At 41.9% G+C, this 17,442-nt stretch overlaps 1 protein-coding gene across 1 annotated transcript in view; it reads right to left on the bottom strand.

The window, feature by feature from the left end:
- CTTNBP2NL (CTTNBP2 N-terminal like) overlaps nucleotides 1–12,190 on the bottom strand; it is a 53,494-nt gene extending 41,304 nt beyond the window's left edge. Inside the window, exon 1 of the mRNA XM_043575851.1 lies at nucleotides 12,113–12,190. The gene's annotated coding sequence lies outside the window, so the exon portion shown is untranslated. The remainder of the gene's footprint in view (nucleotides 1–12,112) is intronic.
- Between the last annotated feature and the right edge of the window lie 5,252 nt (nucleotides 12,191–17,442).

The following is a 17,442-nucleotide window of genomic DNA, read 5'->3' as shown; positions in this document are numbered from 1 at the left end:
CACCCTCAAAATCTTTTTTACTTTAAAATGTCCACTGCTGTTTCAAGGACTAACTTATGAATGTCCTAGAAGAGAAAAGACAGTCTCCCTGAATTGACAAAAGCCTATTTGCTTAAATCGCCATGATTTATGCACAATATGCTCAGAGAAAAATAACATAATTACAACCGAACTTTTCAAACTGCTAAATTTGTGTAAGGTTCACGCTTATCCCCTCACCTCCTGCTAATCAGTGAACAAACAAATCAGCCTGTCACCACCTGGACTTTGTCTGTAAGGCTAATGACTCATCCCAGCTCCTACTTTTCCTCGTTTCTTTTTTCAAACATTAGGTGTTGAATTATATGCAAACTTTTGGTGTATGTTTTCCTAATAGTATATCAGACCTAGCAAGCTTTAAAAAAAAAATGATAGGCTTTAAATTTTATTTGATAAACCATAATTTTTGTCTTGAACTTTACGGCACTCAGTCTTAAATGAAACTCCAGTTTCTGCCTAATATATAAATTACGTGGCCCAAGACTTTCAGAAAAAGGCTGCTGCTAGCTCCAAACTAATCATCAGAAATATGATTGCCAGATTTTTGGCATGCCATATTGTAGTCTACAGACATGCTCTCTACTTGTTTTCTAAATGAGCTGTTACTTGTCACTGTCATCATCCATTAAGTGACTTTGAAAGACAAGATCATTTCAACCAGATGCTCAGCTCATTCCTTCCATTTGAATCTCTCCAAGATGCAACTTTCCTTAGAGTTTAGTGGCAGATATGTTTGTCTAAGGAACACTACAGTCTATAAACTTGAAATAAAAACCAGTGGTGGACAAGTTTTCTGGATACATTATCATATGTTGTGGTACAGCATACTAGCTGTAGCTATTATATTAAGCTTTATAGTTTTCTCAGTTAAAAAATAAATACAGGGGCAACTGGCTGGCTCAGTTGATACAGCATGTGACTCTTGATCTCAGGGTTGACTCTTGATCTCAAGGTTGTGGGTTCAAGCCCCACGTTGGGTATGCAGCCTACTTAAAAAAAATAATAAAATAAAATAAATTTAAAAATATAAATATATATATATATAAGAAAAAAAGATAAATGATACATATTTTAAGACCCTGGAAAAATAAGCCTATTTATGGGATAGGTACGAAACTTATTTTTAGGTTATCAATAAGTGATTTCAAACATCAGTTTTGCCCAGAGGACCATTCAGTCTGTTCACATGCTAGTTTCCATCAAGTAAGGGCCAACAGGAGTACAGGAGTCTTCTCCACAAACTTTTATGTGCCAACAGTCACAAGGGCTGTGGCTCTCAAGAAGGGCACCCTCATCCACCACTGAACTTCCTAAATGGCACTGCCGATTTTGCCCTGAAGGTGCATTGCCGTGGCTTGGGCTCTGTTCATTTTATTCTGACCTTTTCCCTTCCCTGGATAATGCCCAAGATCCATTCATTCTAGTTCTGGTCGTTCCTTCTCCTTCTTGAGGAGGTCCCAGCTTTTGCTCTGGAACTCTGAATGAATCCTCCAGGAGAGCAGGCGTTGTTGCCTCTTCACCACAGAGATTGGTTGGCAGAAAAAGAAAACACCCCAAACAATCTCTATAGCTGTGTAAGCAGTAGGGCAGGGTGGAGTGGAACACAAGAGGGATGTTTGTCTATCTAGTATCAGGGCGTGTGTATGTCTTTATGTGGAACCGAAGGCTTGATTTCTAAATGGTGAATGATATGGGGCATAAAAGAGGGAAAACAACATTTTTGGATGAGTCTTAGATAGTTCTGGATATAGAAACACCTAAAAAAATCTACACAGATCTGTTTTCTTTTTTTTTTTTTCCTTAAGTCAACTTGTCTAGTATAAAAAACAAATCAGTTGTTTTACCCAGAAAACCATGCTTGCAACACTGGATAAAAAATCACTTCTTTATTTTATACTCAGATGTCAAATTGAAGAAATTTATACTTGGGCTACAACTGACTGGGATTCAGGCCATTTAGTAAGTTTTTAGTATTAGCAATAAGATATGAGCAAAGATATAAAGAAAATTTGCTTCAATTATGTAAGGATTTTCACATACATATCAGCTAGGCCAAGGAGGCCAATTAATTCTTAAAATTCAGAGTCAACACTGCCACACAAAATGGGTGTTTTTTTGACAGCTTTCCACTAGATAATGTACTTCCTTAAAAACCCAGAATATATGGAATTTAAAAAATCAAATCAACATGTCCTATTTATAAACATTCAATCTAAATATGGACAAAAATGCACTGCTATTTTTAAAAATGTATCCAAAGCATCCTATTATCTGGGGGTGGAAGGCGTTGACATATTACCTTGACTATCTCAAAAAGATTGAGGTTTCTCCAGCCTCTGGTGCTTCTGGTTTTCCAGAAGCGTTATTTATGCATCTGGGGATAAGAGTGTGATACCTCTCATTCCACTTTTGGCATTTTAGGATTAGGCTAGGGGAGAAAAACATGTCAAAATACTATTAGAAGATAATTTTCTGACCTAGAAAGCATATCTTTTGTACATTTACCTAAGAGAGCTGTTTTTGCTATTATTATTTACAAAGATTCTAAAACCAAGGCATAAAAACAAATCTCATTTTATTGAATTCTACAGCACTAAGCAATATAAGCTTTACTACATATGTCAAATCAATCTTTCAGTTGAAGATAAACGATATTCCGGACTATTTGGATCCTGACGTGTCTATGTGTTACAATTTAAATGTTTGGACTAAATTGGGTGCCTGCCCTCATTCATATATTGAAGTCCTGATCTCCAGGCACCTCTGAATGTGATGCATTTGGAGATAGGGTCCTTAAAGAGGTAATTAAGTTTAAATGAAGTTATTAGGGTGGGCCATAATCTAATAGGGCTGTGTCTTTATAAGAGGAGGAAATTTGGACACAAACATGGGACAGGGAAAGACCACGTGAAGATGCAGGTGGAAGATGGCCATCTCCGAGTCAAAGACAGAGGCCTCAGAAGAAACCAATCCTGCTGACACATTGATTTCTGACTTCTAGCCTCCGGGATTGTGAGACAATAAATTTCTATTGTTTAAGCCAGCTGGTCTGTGGGACCTTGCTATGGTGGCCTGAGCAAACTACTGCAACATGCACTTTTAAACGCTATTGGAACAGCTAGATCTAAGACTTCCCCTTACCGGGAGAGTGCTGGAACATATTGCTCAGAATGCCTTTTGTTTGTCCTATTGCTATCAATTTGCTTTTTCCAGCCACACTATAGACAGTATTCTATAAAACAGGGTGGTTTTGAAACAGTTTCAGAAATTACAAATTTCAGGATCCTGAAATGTAATATGAATAACGCACTTAGAAACTGCAACAGTGCTAAGGATCAAGATGCTTGTGTATCCAATACTGTCAATACAGACTTTGAAGCAGGCCTCAAGAAACCAGTTCTGGGTCAACATTTAAATATACTTTCAGTTCTCTATTCAAACACATTCTATTCAAACCAGATTCTAGGATACCAGATTTTCTGGATTTATGCTTGGTACAGAAATGAATGATATAATTGAGCCTATTGATGTTGATCACCACCACCTCAGAGTTTTATAGCATAGTTTTCTAAGAAGAATTCAAGCAGGAATAGTAATAACAAAAAAGACAAACATTTATTGAGCTAAATAAAAACAAAACAGAAAAGATAAACATTAATGTGTTCCAGGCAGTGTTGCAAGTACTTGACGCAAATTAATTCAATCCTCACAACAAGCTTGGATGATAGATGCTATAACCATCGTCAACCCCCCCATTTTATAGATTGGAAAAGTGAGGCACAGAGGCTAAATAACTTGCTCAAAGTCTCAGATCTAGTATGTGGCAGAAATCGGACTTGAACCAAGGTAATTGGATTCCAGGGCCTTCCTTAGTAACTACTGCTACTTGGTAACCATCATTCACATCTGATCTCATTTTATCAGCTTTAGGAATTGTGTGGTAGAAAAACCTCAGCCAAAATGAGATTCACAAAGCTGGAAGGGACCTGAGAAATAATCTAATTCAGCATTCTCCATTTTTACAGATGAAAACTGAGGCCAGGGTTGTTAAGCGACTTACTGAAGATTATAGTTACACAGTAAAAGTAGGTCTAACACTTATGTCTTTTTAAGATCCAGTCTAATCCACTTTCTGGGACACCATGATGATATCAGGTTTTTGTTTTGTTTAGCTCTAAGACTTAGGCATCTCTAGTTGCATCTCTCTGTGTGTGAATGTCTGTCTCTTTATCTCACTGTGTATATGTCTGTTTCTCTCACTGTCTCTCTTATTTGTTGCCAACAAGATTTATATGTATATTGAGGAAAAGAAGGAAGTGGCTCATGCCCATAAACAAACATTCAAACATCTCTTCCCCAAAATGAGGACATTTAGCACAAGGCTATTAAAAACAAGTCTGTCTACCTGGATATCTGTTTACACCCTTTCAAGTACTCTCGTCTGAGACAAGATCGAACCAGAAGAACTACATTAGTTAAGCTACTGGAATGTATGTTAATGAAAATGAATAATAGATTTTATGTTAATATTTTGCATTAAAAAGTATGTCATTTAACATTAGAAAAATACCAGAAGCATGAAGTATATTTGTATACTTGTAAGTATGTCAGTTGGATTTCTTTAGTTAAAATGAAATTATAACATGATTTCATTGACATATGTATGTGTATCGGTCTGTATTATCTATGTCCATCATTCCCCTAAATTTTTGTTTTTCTGAAATAATGCCACCGTGAGTTGTAAAATACCACAATGAAGGAAAAATAACATATAGATTGATTTTCTTTCCAGTAAAATGATTCATGGGCCACAATTCCAGGAGCAGCCTGAAGTGCAAAAACCCTTCATATGTCAATGTAGAAGGAAGTCATGGACTCCATCAGGATTCCAAACTGGAAAGAAACAGAATGTATAGTATGGAGGATGAACCAGAAAACAGTCAAGGGATTTGTGTTGTAGCCATGCCCATAACCCGCCTCTCTGGGAAGTGCAAAAAATCCCACAATGAATATTATAACCGATGGTGGTTTTTTTACTTTTTAAATTCTGATTTCCAAATTTTTTAATGTTTATTTTTGAGCGCGCGCGCGCGCGCGCGCGAGAGAGAGAGAGAGAGAGAGAGAGAGAGAGAGAGAGGGGAGGGGGCAGAGAGGGAGGCAGAGAATCCAAAGCAGGCTCTGCACTGTCAGCGCAAAGCCCAAAGTGGGGCCTGAACCCATGAACCCCTGAGATCATGACCTGAATTCAGGTTGACCACTCAACTGACTGAGCTACCCAGGCACCCCTTAAAGTGTCTTCTAAATCAGAGATCATTGATTTTATTTTTTTGTTTGCTTGTTTTTTGTTTTGTTTTGGGGGGGGGGGTTAAAAAATTTAACAATTTGGTATCAGCTGAAAATAACAACAACAGATCGAGCAATTGTTCTTTGCTCCAAAGTTCTTCAGGGACAGTAATTCTCCTAAGAGGCAGCATGTCAATGAAAAGCTGCATGCGCTTTGGAATATGACACGCCCAGGTTTGCATCCTGGCTCTGCTACTTCATAGTACCTCGATCCACTTAACCTTTGAATTTGTTCTTCATCTATAAAATGGGATGACACCACCGACTCTAACAGGATACTGAACAGTTAAAATGAGTGACTGGTCAGTTCTCATCCCTGGAGTACATATTTGGTTTCATCAGCAAGGATAATGAAGTTTTCCTTTTGCGATGAGTTGCCAGTTTCTATCATTCGTGTTGTCTAATTTAGAAATCAAAAACAAGTTTACTCCTGACTTGGCAGGTTGATTTGCTCCAGGAAGGAGATGGCCTGGCCAGTTTCTGGGAAAGTCTGGGAGAGACACGGTTCAGGCCAATGGTTATCTCCATACTTGGGCAAAGAAAAGGACATTCTTCTGCCTACACTAGCTTTTTGTGACTTCCAGACACAGGTGAAAACCATATCTTTGCTTCACAGAATCCGTATAGCTTTTAATTAAGTCACAAGACATTTTTAAAAGTTTATTTATTTATTTATTTTTGAGACAGAGAGAGCAAGCAGGGAGGAGCAAAAAGAGAGGGAGAGAGAGAATCCCAAGCTGATGTGGGGCTCAAACTCATGAACCATGAGACCATGACCTGAGCTGAAATCAAGAGTCAGACAACACCTAACTGACTGAACCAGGCTCCCCTAACCAAGCCACAATTTTAACTTAATGACTGAGAAATTGGTTTTCTAAACATATCACAGCTATTTTTTACATTATATTAAATGCATAGTGCATATGTATCTATATCCATAGTCCAGGAGCAGTTATCACATTCAGCTGTTCTGTTTATATATCTGTCTTCTTAAGACTTTGCTCTCTTAGACAAATCCTCTGTCCTAATCAACTTGATGAAACTTAGCACCTAGCAGTGTGGTTCTCAGGGGTATTCAAAAAATGCTAGTTGGAAAAGAAATGTACAGCATAGTACCTTGAGTTACAGCCAGCAAGACTGGACTTTCTCTTTTAGCAAACGAGAAGCCAGTAAACATTTTTAACCAGGTGAGTATCATAGTGAAAGCATAGTTTTAGGAAGGTTAAGGCTTGAAGGACAGAGCTGATTTGATGTATGGGAAACTGGAAACAGGAAAAGTAGGCAGGAGAAAACTTTAACAGCACAGGTATGAGGCTAAAACGTGTGAACTAGGATAGTAGCAGTAAGGATGCACAAGAAATACCGATGCAAGAGACTCCATGCAGGGTTTACAGTAACTTGGTACTGGCTCCATTTAAGGAGGTGAGAGGGGAAATAATCCCAGATCAGCTGAGCTTGTAGACTGTCTGACTCGAATAATGACGCCATTAACACAAACAGGGATGTTAGAAAAGGAACTGGTTTTGGGGGAAAATGATGACTGATATGAGGCATGCTGAATAAGAAGTTAGTTATTCAGTAAACTTCCCAAGAGGAACAAATGTGTTAAGAGTCAGTGTGGTGAAAGCTAAAGGTCTAGAAGTGAAGTCTTTAGGGGGTAAAGCCTTTTAAGAAAATTTCTTCTGTGCCTTCAATTTAAGAACAAGAGGCAATAGGAAGAAACTGATACATCAGACTAGACCTGATCATTTTTGTACCCCCAAATATTAGATCGCTGAAGAACCAGATTGGTTCTGTCGTTACTCCTGTACCACCTGCCCCAACAGTAAGGACTAGTTAGCAGAAATGGAGAGATAGGGCACCCCTACCTTCCACACCTCCCCACAACAAAGTTAGTGCTTCTCTCTTCTTTCTGCAACTTACCTGTCACTTACCCTTCCTTCTTCTCTCCTTTATAACTTACAGTTCCTATCTCTTGTTAAAACAGTTCCTGGCTCCTCCTGGCTCTCGCCAGTCCTGGGATGGCAGACCCATAGAACTCTTCAGCCTCACCCTCCCCAAGCAGCTTTATGCAAAGGACCCAAGCAGATGCTCTCAAGGCTCAGGGTCAGAAAAGGGGGGGGGGGGTTGGTGTGTGTAAACCCTGTCATCCTGTGCTGTCCTATTTTCCTTTCTAGTTTCTACTGAACTCAGTAACAATTAAGGATAACATTCTTTGTGGCTCGGCAAGTCAGAAAGGATTCATTGAGCAGAAGGGATACATTTAGATTGGGAACTCTGGCTTTGGACCTGAAATACAGACTTTGGAAATACTTGGCAGGGAGGAACCATATTACTGCATTCTCTACTTCAATGCCTGCTTGTAGTCCTGTTTTCCTCAACCCACACACCCCTGTCCTGGATTCCCCCCACCTCCACTCTTAACTGCCGTCCATTGTTTCTTCTCACCTGTTCCTAGGATTGCTCCTTACTTTGGGGGACAATGGGGAAGTTGTCTTCAGAAGGCAAAAACCACTTTTGATCAAAATTACCACTGAAAATCCTTTAAATCTCACAGAAGGTACAACCCTGTATCGTCACAATGTCCACAAAACCATGTATATGACTCTGAGGATGGAGGCACTTAAGATTGTAGAGTTTGGAGTGTGACAATGGACAATTCAGAGAAGACATCAGATGGTTGAATCCCTTGCCTTTCTTTTTCTCAGGCCAGAAAAACTCAAGAAAGGTAATTTGCGTGACAAAATTATGAAACCCAGACTCTATGAGACAGACACACACACTCTCCTAAAAATCCTTGCATCAGATGTTTGAGATCATGACATGTATAAGCTTTGTTTCCCTCAACTCAGGAATCTTAGCTATATATTGAAATACTTAAAACCAACCGAATGAAAACTAAAATCATACACAAATTCTTCATCTTTGCTAAAATGCTAAGGGAGTAAAAGAATGTTTAATATTAAATTCTGTAACTCACAGGAAAGTGCTAAAAATGACAGCAATAACACCTACTAATATTGTGTGCTTCCTACATGCCAGGGACCTTGCTCTGTGATATCTATCTATCTATCTATCTATCTATCTATCTATCTATCTATCTCATATGTATCATATATATATCATATATATATGATACATATGATATATATGTATATGATATATATGTGTGTGTGTGTATATATATATATATATATATATATATATATATATATACATATAATTAGTTCATGTAAACCTTAAAAAAAAACCTCTAAAAATTATTTCTATGTCGCAGTTGAGGAAAATGGGATATGGTGAGATAGAAAACTCTGCCTTTGCCTGGGTCACATAGTAAAAGAGCCAAAGAGTTGGGATTTGAACCCAGGTTTGCCTTTGGAGTCTGTGCTGTCAATTTCCATACTCCATGGCCTCACAATAAATAAGCCATTTTCTCACTGAAATGCTCTGAACTGAAACTTAGAGGATGTGATCTTTAGTTATTAGCAGCAAACATTCAGGAAGTAAGAAAAAATAGCCTTTAGAAACAAGCTGACAAGCCATTCCGGGGTCAACCACCACAGACGGGACAGATTTCCTCTAGAAACAAACAAATAAATAAATCCCTGCTTCTCATATCATGCCACCAAACACCAATTCAATGGCAATCCCTCGAAACACCACTCTACTCCACTCAGAAAAGCCAAGAATTCCAATCCTGTTCTGCAAATTAACAGGTAGCACTGCAAACATGATTTTGCCAAGACAAAAATCCACTGTAGACTGAACACATTACGCCCACCATAATCAGTTTGCATGATTCTTTTATTTATTTACTTATTTATTTTAAGAGAGAGCACACGCATGCATGGCAGAGAGAGGGAGACAGAGAATCCGAAGCAGGCTCTGCACTGACAGAGCAGAGCCTGATGTGGGGCTTAAACTCCTGAACTGCAAGGTCACGACCTACGCTGAAGCCAGACGGTTAGCTTTACTGACTGAGCCACCCACCCAGGCACCCAAGTCTGGAGGATTCCATTCAGGAACCCAATACTATTTGTGTCCCTATTCATGTATCTAGGGCTAGTTCAGAAAAGCACAAAATCAACTAAAAATTCACTTTAAAAAATTCCCAAAGTAGCTCAGTAGCAATCAGTTCCTAGTGTGCTCTCTTAAATTTACCTCATTCCACTCAGGTCAGATTCTCAGAAAAATAAAATCCTAAAATGACTAGCAGTGATTACATTAGCAAGTCTGCTTCAAATTTCATTACAGCAAAATTATACATGTAAACATCAGACATTTTCATATAGGAAATTCAGCATTTTAAAGTCACTTAAGATACTGGAGTTTCATAAGACATCAGATAGGGAAAATAAAGTTACATCAAGGCAAAAAGAAGTGGGCTGCTTATACTAAGTTTATACCTTATCAGTAATTTGTCTTTCTAATCTACCCTAAGGGGACTGCTTCAAACTAAATTCAACAAACACTTATTAAGTCAAACTATGTCCCAGGCACAGGGAAAGACACAAAGCTTTTAAAAAAATTACTACTACCTGCTCTCAAAGAATTTATAATTTAGTGACACAGATTGGACATATACATAAGTATCCTCTGCGTACAATGTTTTTCTTCACCTAATGACCAAACAGTTGTTGAAAAAGGCAGAGGAAGGATTTCCAAGACCCAAACATGTATCAGACGGGTCTTGCTTATTATGCCAAATAATCAAAGAGAATTATTTGCTCTTTCCTCTCTGCTCATTAAGGCTCTGGTAATCACCCCTGCTTTGGTTTCTTTAGTCTCTTACCTTAGTTTATTTTCTGTTCTCCACTCATGTAATAAGATATATCTTTTTGGGATTTCCTGTTCTGCTTTTAGCTTTTTCCGCTGCTATTGCTGGGGGCCCGTGTCTTACCCTCCTATCCCAGTACACTTTGTGTTTGCTGGGGTGACCTACCACACAGTTTTTTCTTTGTGCTTTTTTATTGGAGATCTGGAAACAATCACGGAACAGATCTGTGAGCACTAAGAGTGGCTCTGAAAACTTCGAATCTAACTATTGAAAACTAATAATCTTCCGGAAGTCTACCTTCAGAAAGTCTAATCAGGAAGGTAAGAGACGGCGTTATAATTGCCTGCTATGATTCCAACTCCTTGCATCTCATTGCTATGAGCCTGGCTACAGAGAACAGTAGTAAGATGGACTTCAGAATGAGAGCAAAACAATGTTAAAAAAATACAGCAAATATTAATACCTGGAAGTGCTACCAATAGATGATTACTGGGGATTCAATGTCATTAACATCAGGCTAAAATCATCCATATTTTGCACCTGCTGAAATGAAGGTCAACTTGACAAAGGCTTTATGAGAACAATACAGAGACACTTCTTGGTAGTTAGAAGTATGTAAATAGCTGGAATTAACCTTGCTTTTATTTATCCTGATCTCTGAGATTTAAAACTTGCTCTTACTTTTCATCCACTAAATGTTGGTAGGTGATACTGGTCTTGTAAAACCACTCAACAACATCATGTATGTATCAGTTTCCCCTGGAGGGAAAAACCCACCATAAAAGAAGGGCTAGAGAGTAACCAAAGGCCTAGGGACCGGATTAATCATAAACCTAGATGGCTGAACCTGAATTTTCCTCAAACACTTCCTGTCTTTTGTTTCAACAGAACTACACCTTCAAGGTTAACTGCAGTCTCCCTGAGCCCACCCTAGAGTGGGAAACACTTATTCCTAATCCAATGCTCTTTATTTACTTATCGACACTGTTTTAACAGAAAACACGCTCCTATTCACTGACAAACAATATACACTGCATTCTACCCACGAAAGGCCAACTCTGCAGATATCCAACACACCCACCTCAATGTTAAACATAAAAGGATGGTTTTTCCTCAAGTTCCTAGGGCAGATACAGGATAGAAAGCAAAAATGAAACGCAACCCAAACCTAAAAAACCCTCGGAAGTTAGGTTCTCCCTCAAGGAACAGACTGAGGGAACCTTCCACTGAGGGAAGGTACCTTTAAGGGTGATGGGGAAGTGGGGAGTTACTATTTCTCCTTCCTCCAGAGTCTAGAACAGTCCCAAAGCGGGTGAGCTCTCGATCCCTGCGCCCCCCACCCCCACCCCGGGAACAGAGGATCCGAGGGGCTTCAGGAGGAGGGCTGAGGATCAGAGAATGGGGGATGGGAAGAACTGAAGTGGGAGAAGGCCCTTCGTCTCTCAGAGCTGGTTGTCTAGGTCGGATCTTGATTTCTGCTTCGCTCACTTCTCTTTTTTGGAAAACAGTGATTTTATTTTACGCATGAAACTAGCTCTGATCCCACTCTAGCGAGCAGGGACAAGTGTAGGGAGGGATGTCTGGCCTCCCGGGGGTACAAAATGGGGGCGGGGGCGGCGGCGGCAGCCTAGAGAATGGAAACCTGTGCGCCCTCCCCAAGACTGAGGCGCTGGGCTAGAGGATCCCTTAAGCGAGGGGTGTCAGGAGGGAAGCCCCTTCTGCGGAGCTGGGATTGACCGGGGACAATAAGTAGCTGCGAGGACCCTCGGAGGATGAGGAGCCGCCTCCTCGGGGAATACCGGGAGGCGGAGGAGAGGGCCCCGCCCCCTCAGGGGATGGGAGAGAGTGCCAGTTGGGACTGTGGCGGGACGACACCGGTAGTCCTACCCTTGCTTTTCTCTCGGGAACCCGGCCTCCCAGCCACCCCCAAACCCCAGCCCCGGCGGCTCCTACCTCTTCCCGGCGCTCCGGGCTCCGCTCCCCGCCGCCTCCGCCACCCGCTCCCATCCACAGCCCCCGGAGACCCCGCCCCTCAACCGCCAGGCGGGGGCACTGGCATTCGCCAGGGCCAATCGTCACCTCGCTTCCTCAGCCCAGGCACCAATGCGCGCGGGCTGGAGGAGGGGCTTCTCCAATGTCATTTAGGCTCCTCCCGGGGCCCCAAGATCCCTTTTGTTTGGGGAGAGCCAGGCTGGGATTGAGCTCGCGTCACTTCCTGGAGGAAGCGCCCTCCTCCGGCCCGGGCTCGGGGGTGGGCTCGCGCCCCTCCCGGCTCCGCTTCTGCAACTTTCCACCTTGCGTGCGGCTTCTGGGCAGCGCGGTGGCGAGTGTTTCGTGCTTTACCCTACTGGTCTGGGAAGCTTAGGAATGGCGGGCTTTGGGTGCCCAGATTGATTGGGCATATTAACGTTTCATTTTATCCAAAATGTTAATCAATAAAGTGTCCTTTTGGTGTCTGCATTAGAATTAGTTGTTGAAAAGCCGGTAACGTGGCTTTTCTTTCTCTTGGACAAGCTTGTGGGTGTGGTGCTAGAAGCTAGAGCGCAAAGATAGTAAACCTGGAGACAGTCCCCGCCCCACCCTGCCCTTCTTTTCCCACATTACGTTTGGAAGAGAACTACTGGCACTGGAGCCCCCGGCGCGGGGATACTGGGTAGCACCTGGGAGAGCAAAACCCAGTGGGACCTACCTTCCAGGCAGAAGTCGAGTAATTGCAAATTAGTCTGTCGAGGTTTTTAGTCTCTCCAGGTTGCGGCGGTCAGATGAGGGGACATCTTTGTGTCCTTGGCCCCATTATACTGTGGGGCAATGGCGTTTGCAGTGAAGCTGGAACAAAGGACGGTGTAGAGGATGCAAGGAATGTCTGTCCCTTCTTGTGAACACAGGAATGCAGATCTTGCTGGTAGCAGCTAGCCCTCCTAGGACCAAATAACCCAGAGAAGAAAGAGGATGCATCCCTGAGGTGAAGGTTTCCAGATTCCTTTTCCATAGACTGCACTCCAGTTCACAGGTTGATTTAGCTGGTTAAAATAATAATAATCATATTATTTTTAAAGGTTATTTATTTTTGAGTGAGCGGGAGAGGGGCAGAGAGAAAGAGGAAAGAGAATCCTAAGCAAGGCTCCTTGCTGTCAGTGTAGAGCTGGATACAGGGCTTGATCTCACGGACCAGGAGATCATGACCTGAGCCGGAATCAAGAGTTGGTCATTTAATCAACTGAGCCACCCAGGTGCCCTAATAATAACCACATTATTTAAAATACAATATAATAAATACTTACGATACAGTTAAATATTTACAATGCATGAATATTGTATTGCTTTTAATACATTATTCCTATTCACAACGATTATTAAGCAAGAAACTATTAGGGAAATAGAATTTGATGAGGTTTTTTTGGGGTGCTAGTGGGGCTCGTGGGGTCCAGAGCTGACGGACGAGAAAGAATTCTTGAAGTCGTCTTTGGTGCAAAAAAGTGATTTTATTAAAGCACGGGGACAGGACCCGTGGGCAGAAAGAACTGCCCCGGGACCAAGAGGAGAGACTGGTAATACACTGTGGAGTCGGGGAGGTAAAGTCCAGGGGAAGTTTCCAGTGAGATTTTCATATGCTAAAGAAGACTCTTAGGATACTGGAGGCCTGGCTATTGTCAAGCTAAGGTTGTTTCCCACCCCCTAGCAAAGTATTAACATCAAGATAGAAGGGAGTTCCTGTAGAAACAGTTCGCTCTGCCAGCCTCCAGTATTTGTCAGTGGGCTGCAGGTTATAAGGAAATTTAATTTTATCTGCCATTTCCTTCTGCCTTTGTTTCCCACATCAGTATTCGGGTAGGCAGACTTAGTCCTTAAGACAGATACAGCCCAGCCCTTATGCAGTCTACAGCCTGATGGAGGATGTGGTCAGTCTGTGCAGTTACAGAGAAGTTTGAAAGAAGAAAGCCAGAATTTATCATGTCATCACAGTGGCAGATACTCTCATATGATGATATCTTACTTAATCTGCACTACTATATGATAAATCTTTCCTATCTCCCTGAGAAGATAGAAATTAAAAGAAATCAAATAAGGTCACAGAGCTAGTAAATGGCAAAGAAAGAACTTCCAACAAGGATGTAGGGACTCCAAACCTGTGCCATATTCTGCTGCCCGCACACTGACTCTCACAAGGAGGACTGGTCCAGAGAATGGGCCTGAAAGACTATAAAACCACCATCAGAGCTAGAAAAAGTCTCCTTGCTTGCCTGCCCAATTGATTGTAGGCCTGAGAGAGTCATCTCTATTTAAAGGACGGCAAGACTGTGCTGAGGTGCTCAACAGCAGCCCAAGGACTTTTGAAGTAATGAAGTATGAAATTCAGCACTGAAAGACCCCGTTCCTTGTGTTCAGGAGACTGATGGTTTGAGAGGTGGGATGAAGGCCAGGCACAGAGTAGGTGCTCAATGAATACTGACTTGACTTAAAAACAGAATGTCTGGAATGGTTAAAAACATGGACCGTGAGGTGCTGGAATCGGCCGACAAACTTGAAAAATCCCATTTCCTTCTCCTCCCTTTTGCCCTGCCTCCGTGTTTGCAATGAGGAAGTGCCTCATTGCTTGACAATGAGGCAGATGTGGGAGAACAGGCTATTTTCTGCTAGCTTCTGAGTCACTCTAAGAGTTGTCCTAGTGAATCAGCTCCTCCCTCCCTCCCCTCCCTTCCTTTGTAGCTATTAACCCACCACCACCCATTCTACTCCCAGGGGGACTGGGAGGGCAGTGCTTTGTGATTTACTTCCTTTATGGCCACCAGCAGCTCCCCTGACCCCCTGCGCTCTCTCTGCCCATTCCTGAGTGAGTGTGGGAGGACCTAGCAAGAATGACATCATCCCTGTCTGGCAGGAATCAGAGTCCTGAGGGTGTTCAAACTGCTTTCCTTTTCATTCGTCACCTCTGGAGGTAGTGGACAGGAGGAGTTGGTGACCCTTATGGAGACCCTTAGGCTGCAGTATGAGAGAGTTCTGGAGTTTTGTGATTTTTCAATACATAAAACATGTAAATAAATTTAGAATCTGGTACAAAGGTGTACACAGAGGTAGAAAGTGGGTTCATAATAATACCTTAAATTTGTACAACATGTGTATATCTATTACTTTATCAACTTGCCAGTAAATATTTATTAAATGCCTACAGTGTGTCAGGCAACAAATTCATAAGAGGTGGTAAAGATTATAGATTGTGTCAAATTTTCTCCAAATAGGTAAACTTCTTGGGTAGGCATTCCATAAATGTTTATTTGCTGTTTTGCGGAGGTAATGATGGAATAGACTAGAAGGGCTAAACTAGAAGAAAAAGAATTTAGAGCTCTGTTGGAGTTCTCCCTCTTCACAAGCCATATGAGTTTCCTATGGCTGCCGCAAATTACCACAAACTGGATGGCTTAAGACAACAGAAATTTATGCGGTGCCTGGGTGGCTCAGTTGGTTAAGCGTCTGACTCTGGATTTGAGTTCAGGTCATGATCTCACTGTTCATGAATTTGAGCCCCACATCGGGCTCTGCATTGACATCATAGAGCCTGCCTGGGACTCTCTCTCTCCCTCTTTCTCTGCCCCTCCCTTGCTTGTGCTGGTTGGTGTTCTCTCTCTCTCTCAAAATAAATAAATAAGGTTTAAAAAAAAAAAAGACAACAGAAATTTGTTCTCTTTCAGTCTGGAGGCTCTAAGCCTGAAATCTAGGTGTTGACAGGCTGGTTCTTTGGGGGAGGGAGCTCTGAGGGAGGATCCATTCCTTGCCTCTCTCCTAGGCAATCCTTGGCATTCCTTGGCTTATAGCTGCATCATCCCAGCCTCCGTCTCTGTCTTCACATGGTCTTCTTCCTTGGGAGTCTTATGTCTACACGTCCTCTTCTTTTCTTTTTTTAAAAAAAATTTTTTTTTCCAACGTTTATCTATTTTTGGGACAGAGAGAGACAGAGCATGAACAGGGGAGGGGCAGAGAGAGAGGGAGACACAGAATCGGAAACAGGCTCCAGGTTCCGAGCCATCAGCCCAGAGCCCGACGCGGGGCTTGAACTCACGGACCGCGAGATCGTGACCTGGCTGAAGTCAGACACTTAACCGACTGCGCCACCCAGGCACCCCCGTCCTCTTCTTTTCTTATAAGGATAACAGTCACATTGGATTTAGAGCTCACCCTGACGTAGTAGGACTTCATCTTAACTCATTACACCTGCGAAGGCCTTATTTCCAAACAAGTTCATGTTCTGAGGTTCGAGGTGGACAGGCACTTTGGGAAGGCATACATTCAAACCAGGACACAAGCCTACTTGACAGAGTAACCTTTCCCACTTAACTCCATTTAAGTTCATCAGTAAATGGCATGAAACTAAGGAACTGATTCCTGAAGGTCACTTTGTTCTATGACTGTATGATAATTATATATACAGGAAACATTTCTCAAGTCTTTACTGTATGCCAGGCACTATGAGATTGCTTCATAGTTCATCTCATTTAACCTATAAAAGAATCTCAGGAGATAGGTGTGAATATTCCCATATTACAGATGAGGAAACTGAGGCACAAAGAAATTCACGGCCATGGAATTCACAAGGGATGAATATTGGATATTTACTCAGATCTGATTCCAAAGTGTACCCATCATAATTACTATGCCCTATCATCTTTCCATCACGCTAGATGGGAATATGGGGAATGCAACAAATATTTTAAAATTTTGATTTATGGACCACTTGGAGTTGAGTAGCAATCTTCCTGCAACTATGAGCATAGTTTGAACCTATTTAAAACAAGGCAAAGCAAGAGAGGAGGGAGAGGGTGGATAGCAATGGAAACTTAATAGGGAAGAGGAGAGCCATGGGCACTTACCTGAACCTCAGTTTCCTCATTTGCAAAATAGAATAGTTCCTTCCTACAACACCTGGTGGTTGTGAATATCCAAGCGACATGATGGACATGAAAGTATTAGATAAACTCTATGAGGGATTATTATAAACTGCCTGGGAGATCTTGCTCAAGCTCTTACTTCTCTCTGGCCCCAGCCCTTCAGCTAACATCTGGGGCTCTATAAGACTTCTTCTAGCTGTGACGCACTGGGACCTACTAAGTTGCTGGGGGGCTAGATGTAGAAGTTGTTGTGACTGGGAAAAGTGGCCTGTCTTCCCCACCTCCCATTTTCTTCAACCCCCAGGGGGCTCCTCCACCAGGGGATCCAGAGAGGGTAGCCTAGAAGCCAACGAGTGCTCTCTAGGCCGGTACCAAGTTGAAGCAGGAGAGGAGATGTGCTCT

Source organism: Prionailurus bengalensis, chromosome C1, assembly GCF_016509475.1.
Source record: "Prionailurus bengalensis isolate Pbe53 chromosome C1, Fcat_Pben_1.1_paternal_pri, whole genome shotgun sequence".
NCBI lineage: Eukaryota > Metazoa > Chordata > Mammalia > Carnivora > Felidae > Prionailurus > Prionailurus bengalensis.
Note: the sequence above shows the minus strand (reverse complement) of the source record. Positions and strands in the feature narration are given on the sequence as shown.